Below are 7,178 nucleotides of genomic sequence, written 5' to 3'. Positions count from 1 at the left end.
TGCGCCTCTCCTGTGACGTCACGCAGTTCGCGCATGCGCACTTATGGCTTTTTCTGACGACGGGGCCCACGCTAGCCTCGGTGTTGACTAGCATAGTGAAGCTTTTCGCTTCAATACTGCAGAGCGGAACAACTTGCCAATACACATTGTCATCGAAAAAAAATTGGCGTACGTTATTTAAAGGTTATTTGGGTCAAATTAGTATTTTTTAGCCAATTTCAAATTTCATCTGGTAGCATTATGTTTGTTGTGGCATTATGTTCTTGAAATGAGTAATGAGCTGGTTTAACTACTTCATTCATACTTTTTGTGTGAAATAATTATTTTTTATCGTTTTCTTTAGATGCGTTAGCATTGATTTAACGTGCTTCTACCATATTTTAACGCGACATCCTTAAAGTTCCCGTTCACCAGAAGATCCGGTGTCGGCGTTGTCAACGGCAGCGTTCGCGCTGGCGTTGTGAGCGAAAAATCACGGGCTTGACTCTGACAGGTGGTCCCCCAAAAACCAACCTAGGAGGCTGGTGGGCCAACCTAGGTCACGTGACCTTGCGGCCTCATCACAACCTGCCCACCGGATAGTGAACAGACTGCCCACCGTGACAGGTGGCAGTTGAATTAATGATTGGTCGCTCGGGAAGAGAAACTTTAGCTAATCAAGACCCACCGCTGGGAGCACCCGCCATCGCAGGGCAGTGGCTCATCGCTTAACCGCTGCACCACTGTGCCAGTAGTGGTATGAGGACTCCCAGGTATCTATGAATGTAGACAATAACCTTCTGCATATACGCCAATTAACCCATTGCGCTGTCGCGTCATATCCTTAAGGCGGAAGCTAAAGTGTCCCCTCCATTTCTTCATGTGAGTTTTTCATGGTTTCTTATAAAAACGTCTTCCGTTAAGTGAATGAGTCGTCCGCCCTCCCCATGTAGCTCAAGGGCACTTAGGGGTGTTGTGAAATTAAAAAAAAAAAGAACTACGGAGATGCTTCGGTCACCTTAAGAGTGGAATGCGATAGCATCATATATGACATTTGTTGCAGCTTCTGGGGCTATTTCTGTTTTGTGCTTGCGTCTGTTTCTTTGTAACTGTCGTTCCATCAACCTCCATATTCGAACGGCTAGCAGCAGTAGGAGGTATCCGCTATGCTGTGACAGTGCTGACGTTGGATATATCGCCCGGTAGGCAGGTCGTGATGACGTCACATGGTCACGTGACCTCTCTCACCTAATCATAAATTTAATTGCCCGCTACTGTCACGGGCAGGCTGCTCACAAACCGGTGGTCAGATATGCCGCCTGCCACGGTTGCCAGGTTGTGGTTACGTCACGAGATCGCGTGACCTCTCTCGACCAATCAGTGTGGCCGGTCAAGGCAGCTTGTGATGACGCCATAAGGTCACGTGACCAAGCGTGACCAATCAGCTAATTTTGTTGCATCGGATGGCGATTTTGCTCCTGGCGTGAACTCGAATGCTAGGAATTGATAAATAAGAGTAAAGGCTTCTCTAAATGTGCTCATCGCACCTTGGGGTAAGGTCACCTTCCTTGTCCATAGTGTTCATTGCGCTCTGGCCGAACATGGAATCCACCTTCGGAGGTCTTAATCTGACTCCACAGTAAAGCTGGTCAGACTGAACGAGACAACTCAATATCTTCGAGTTTTTTACAATATGCATGATTTATTGCTCATTCACTTTCAAGATGAAACATGTTCATGCTTACCGAAGGGAATGGATGGTAAATAAACATTATCAAAACTACAATACATCGCTCTCACCTTCAGAACAAGAAAATCAGTGCCAGGGGGAACTTTCGGCCAGTTGGTTAGACTCTTTCTCAAAAACTGCACCTCAAAGAAATTATGTTCAGAAGTAAGTGCAGACATTTGCGAATGGACGTTGGACTCACAAACGTTTAATAGTAGAAGTCGCGCCAGAACGTAATACCGGTGTTGCAAATGCGCTCACACAACTAAACTAAAAAGGAAACCAAATACACATGCGCACCTGTCAAAGGTGACACTTGTTCAACGCATACAGTGAAAAAAAAAATGGCAGTGAAAAGGCCGGAATACGACTTTCTCTCTGCGATATGATAAAAATGCCTATTAGTAGTCAGGAGTGCTGCATCCGTCCGTGTGTGCGTATTTTTTATGAATGTGTTCTCATGGCTCAGCAATTACGTCGCTGGAGCGAAACAACTTTCCTGAAATCTCGTCTTGCTTGGAATTTATTAACCATGCATATTTATGTTTCTTTTATTTGAACATGTTTATAAAGAAATGATAGGTACAAAACAACATTCGTGCGTATAACTATAAAGTATTGAAGTACATACCTATATTTACATATATTAGTTTTTGCGATTGAAATTCCACTCGAAAGTGAGAGCGTGCCTTTCTTCTGTTGCCGTCCGCGCTTTGCGCGCTGTTACCAGTGACGGTAACTGCAGGGCAGCCTTCCTCCCCCCCCCCCCCCCCCCCCCCCCCCCCGCCCCATAATCAGCACACCTACATTAACACTGCCAAACTCATACCCACCTGTAGCACCTGAGCACACAGAGCAAATTCTCGAGAGCTTGCACTGTCCGCCACCTCTGTAAGACATTCTCGTCGAAAAGCAGAAGAACGCAAAAGTTTTCAAATATGACATACTCGGACAGGGAGTCCTCTGCCCAGCGCGCAAATTTCACAGTAAAACAGAGTAACGGATTGTTGGGCGAGTTGGTGTATGATGCAAGGGAACAACGCCGCAGCACAAGAAAGAGCGTTCACATACACCTGTGTCGTGTTCTTTCTTGTGCTGTGTAAGTTGCGCCTCTGTTCCCTCTCTTCGCGGTAAAAACTACCGGGAAGGACATAACTATCCCAATTACTTTCCTCTGCGGTTGAACATATGTGATTCACTTGCATTGCCTTGTTTATAGCTCTTATTGTTCTCTTTTATGACACCTCATTCACGTCGCCATGGCAGGCACATGCTCGACAAATAGGCAGGAAAAAACAACAACAAAAGAGCAGCTTCCACAAAACTTTATGGGACTCTACTAGCAAGCTTATAAAACATGTCGCACCGAACGATTGCAGCGGTGTAGAAAGTGGGCAAAGACAAAGGGAAAAAGGAGCGTGGGGACATGCGCTCCCTAGAATGCTGCTGAACGAATCATAGGAAGCGCTCAAAGATTTGTAGGCTACTTGGTGTGAAAGTTTGAAGTGCTGAATAGAAAGAAGCCATTGGTTTTGTCTCTTCTCGATGGTGGACCTTGGAGTAAGAAAGGAAAGTTTGCCAGGTATTTGTAGACAGCATGACAGCGCTGTGCATTGTGAAGCGCTGTGAAGAGAGTAAGACGGTATAGCAAACTAGAAGAAGGGGTTAGGCAAGAGGCAGCGAAGACAGACAGGGTGCAGTGGTCCTCCATGCTGAAGAAAGGCAGACATGGAAGCGTCAAGTTGGTGGGAAGATAGGGTCACGCGAGAATGGGAGCAGTGGGGGTTTCGGTGACGGACGCGCGTCAGGACAAAAAGCAGAGATGTATTGTTGGGAACGCGGCAAGTGCACCCGCTTCAATTTGTCACGGCGTGTTTTAACGAGCTTTGCAAGACAGCGTGGCAGCGAGTAGGTGAGACTAAAGGCCGCTGTGATTCATTGACACTCCGAGTTGTTCTCACGCCACTGTGGATCTCAAAAGCGAGCGGCGGTAGCAACGAATGCAGCGTGGAGGAGTATACTAGCATTGTTTGATGACATTTGCTAAGAAAGGCAGAAGATTTGTGGTACTGCGGCGTGCGAAAAAGAACAGCTTGTTTGACTGAACGTGTATCAGTAACATACGGGATTCGCGGGCCCGTAGTGGTGTAGAAAAGAGAGCAACTTGTATTGCGTCGGAGACAGGCATCCTCGTCGGAGACAGGCATTATGCGCACCACTCCGTCAGTGACGTGACTACTCCGAAATACCCACCCGTAACACTCTGAATGCACCTGCTCCCATGCACCGCGTACAGGGAGGAGATACATTCATTATGCTTTTCACTCTACCGTCGTGACCCTCGCCCGCTACCGGATATAGAGGTCGTCGCACGGCGGGAGCAGCGATTATAGAGCTCTCAAGGCTCGAAAGTGTCTGTCTGTTTCCTTCAGGGCATCGAGCATGAGCAATAGTCTGTGACGTTGCTATACAATGGCACACACTGTTCATTTCAATGCGGAAGCGCTACTTCACGAATGCAAACCGGCTGAACGGTTTACGTGAACCTTGACCTTGAGGTTGACCTTCGGCAAGCGATAAAACAATAAAAAAAATATTGCCGCTACTGGGATTTGAACCCTCGGCGGTGCGGAGAGATCAACTTAGCTGGCCATTGCACGAGAGCACTATGCTACCACCGCATTTCTTTTCTGCATGTCATTTATTACACGCGTTTATATGCAGGAAAGAGCTATATCCGTTTTTACAAAGTAATCAGCCAGTAGCCGAGCAAGCTGAATGGAAACACAACACCACACAACTAAAACATACGCCTTAACACAACTTAACTATAACGGTGGCAAGGAAAGACAAGTTATTAATAACAGGAACCAATCCGGTTGATGGCCACTGTCTTGGTAAGTGTCTTTCAGCTGGCGCACCATATGACCGAAATGTGTGCTGGAGGAGACGACAGTCTGAGCATTCCGGTCCAACATGCACGTTTTCCACAGGCTGTGCAGTACAAGCAGGAGAATTATGTCAAAGGGTTCGTGGCCATCTTGGGTGGCCATTTGGTAACGCGCACTGTGAGAATAAAAAACATTCTTTCTTCAGTGTCCTTTGCAGAATGTCCCCAAATTAATATCGTGTCTTTGCAGGCCATAAAACAGCGTTCGATGGTTTCAGGTGCATCACATAGGCGACAATTGATAGAAGAACCGGGAATATTTTTTTTTTGTGAAGCCACATTTTAACTGGCCGAACTTCGACGTGAAGTTCAAGGAAAAACGTTTTAGTGCAAGGCGAAATCGGGATTTGATGTACTCGTCTCAGCACGTCATGACAAATACAATTAGAGTAGAGAGACCGATACAATGGAGGCGGAAAGATTATAGATATAAATTATTTGTATAAATTTTTACGGGAAACCGACAATAAGTACTTATAAGTAAAGCGAATTGCCAAAAAACACACAAATATTATCAAATAAGTCAAAACTCAAATAAGTCAAATAATACGGGCCACTCGATAAAATTAGAAGAGACCACTAAGTTGGGAAGAAGGTTCGTAAAGTTACTTTGCAAAGATACTCTGGTAATTAGATGGGAGCTGTCACGGAAAAAGAAGAAACGTGTAACTAACTATCTCACATACAGATGCGTCAAATCTAGTCCGCCAGCAGAAACAGGCCTTAATAGCTTGTCACGCCGCATCTGCTCAAAACTAGAGGACCATGCGGACATCGGAAATGTTCTGTGAAAGATTTAGATGTAGTGTCTTGCGCAATAGAGTATCTGCAAAACGTAATAAATTTTTGTTGCCAGAAATATGTTGCAGGCCTGCGCTCGACCAAAAATTGATAGGCGATGCGAGAGAAACGTCTAAGCATAGCGCTGAAGGGCCGGGACCCACTCCATCCAGTAATGCCCACTAGACTTGAATGCATGAAGGGGAACTCCAAGGTATGCTGAGGGAACACGAGACTATTCAGTTCCAGCATAATGAGTTGGCATTGATCTCCATGAACCGAACCACCGACCAAAACTTTTAGAGCTATTCATTTGAGCGTCACAGAAAATGCCAAACTGCTCAAAAGTGGTTATAATTTTGTCAAATCTGGGTTTATAATGTAGAAAAATGATAAACCATCAGCGTAAGCATGCACCTTGCCTTCATTGTCAAATACAACAAAACCACGGATATTGTTGTTTCACAGCCTAAAACAAAGTGTCTCTAGGTAGAGGGCAAACAGTAGCGGTGACATAAGACAGCCTTTCTTCATGGATGGCCGACTTGGTGCTGGCTCTGAAAGGTGACCGTTAATAATCAAGTGAGTGGAACAGTTCTCATAACAAAATTGCACCCCATTTTAGCACAGTTAATCCAACATTGGCACGCTCGAGAAGAGAAAGCAGAAACGAATGCCGGACACGATCAGATGCCTTTGCAAGCTGAATCTGCAGTAAAGCAAGAGCCGGAACAAGATTCGATAATTGTACGTGCAATATGTATGTTACTTTGTATGGAGAGGCCTTTCAAACCGCACGTGTGATGAGGGCCAATGAGAAGTGACATCGCGTGATGCCGATGATTTGGTCGAACTTTCGCGAAAATTTTATAGTCCACATTTGCCAGCGTGATAGGCCTGTAGGCTTCCATTGAGCGCAACTTTTATTTGTCAGTGCTCTTTGGAATTAAGACTGTCTGATTCCTAGTAAACGACTTAGGAAGGACTTCTACATCTAAACTTAAAGCGAAAGTCTGGCGCAGGACTGGGCTCAACATAAATTTAAAAGCTTTCAAAAAGCCGCATGAGACGCCATCAGGACCAGGGCTATTGGAGAGAGGTAATTGAGCAATTGCTTATTCTATTTGTTCCAACGTGACGGGGCCATTTCTAATAGTACAGTCATCATGTGAGAAAGGTGTTAAAGGAGCCGCGAAGTTAGCTAGTAGGTCCGAATTCTGAGTAGCAGGAGCGTCACTGAACAGTCCATATGTATAGTTCACAAACACTGAATCGCATATCCCACGTCCTGGTTACATGGGTGCCATTGGACATCATTTCCGGTATCAGGTTGGCATTAGTAGTGGGTTCGTTTAAATATACTCCTAGTGTACGTCTCACATTCCAATTCATAAAGGATATACAAACACATGTGCAGTGTCCTCTCCTTAAACTTCCTGTAAAAGGACCTAACAGACCCAATTTGAATAGATATCGCTCGCACCTCCTGTTTAAACATTTCCCATGCAGTGAACAATGGCTTGGCACCACTCAAACAAAACTGCAGTTTTGAGCGTATTCGAACGGCAAACGCCTGGTCGTTTACAAGCGAAGAATTTGACTTTAAAAGCTCCTGCTGCGGCCTAAATTTTGAACCACAATTTCTCCCCTAGCCGAACAACCATCATACAATGATCACAAAATTAAACTGGTACAGTTTCATATAGCAGACCGCGAAAAACGAGCGAAAAAGACACATAT

This window comes from Amblyomma mixtum, chromosome 2 (genome assembly GCF_055824585.1).
Source record: "Amblyomma mixtum isolate Tamu chromosome 2, ASM5582458v1, whole genome shotgun sequence".
NCBI classification, from domain to species: domain Eukaryota; kingdom Metazoa; phylum Arthropoda; class Arachnida; order Ixodida; family Ixodidae; genus Amblyomma; species Amblyomma mixtum.
The sequence above is the reverse complement of the archived record's forward strand: the minus strand, read 5'-3'. Positions refer to the sequence as shown.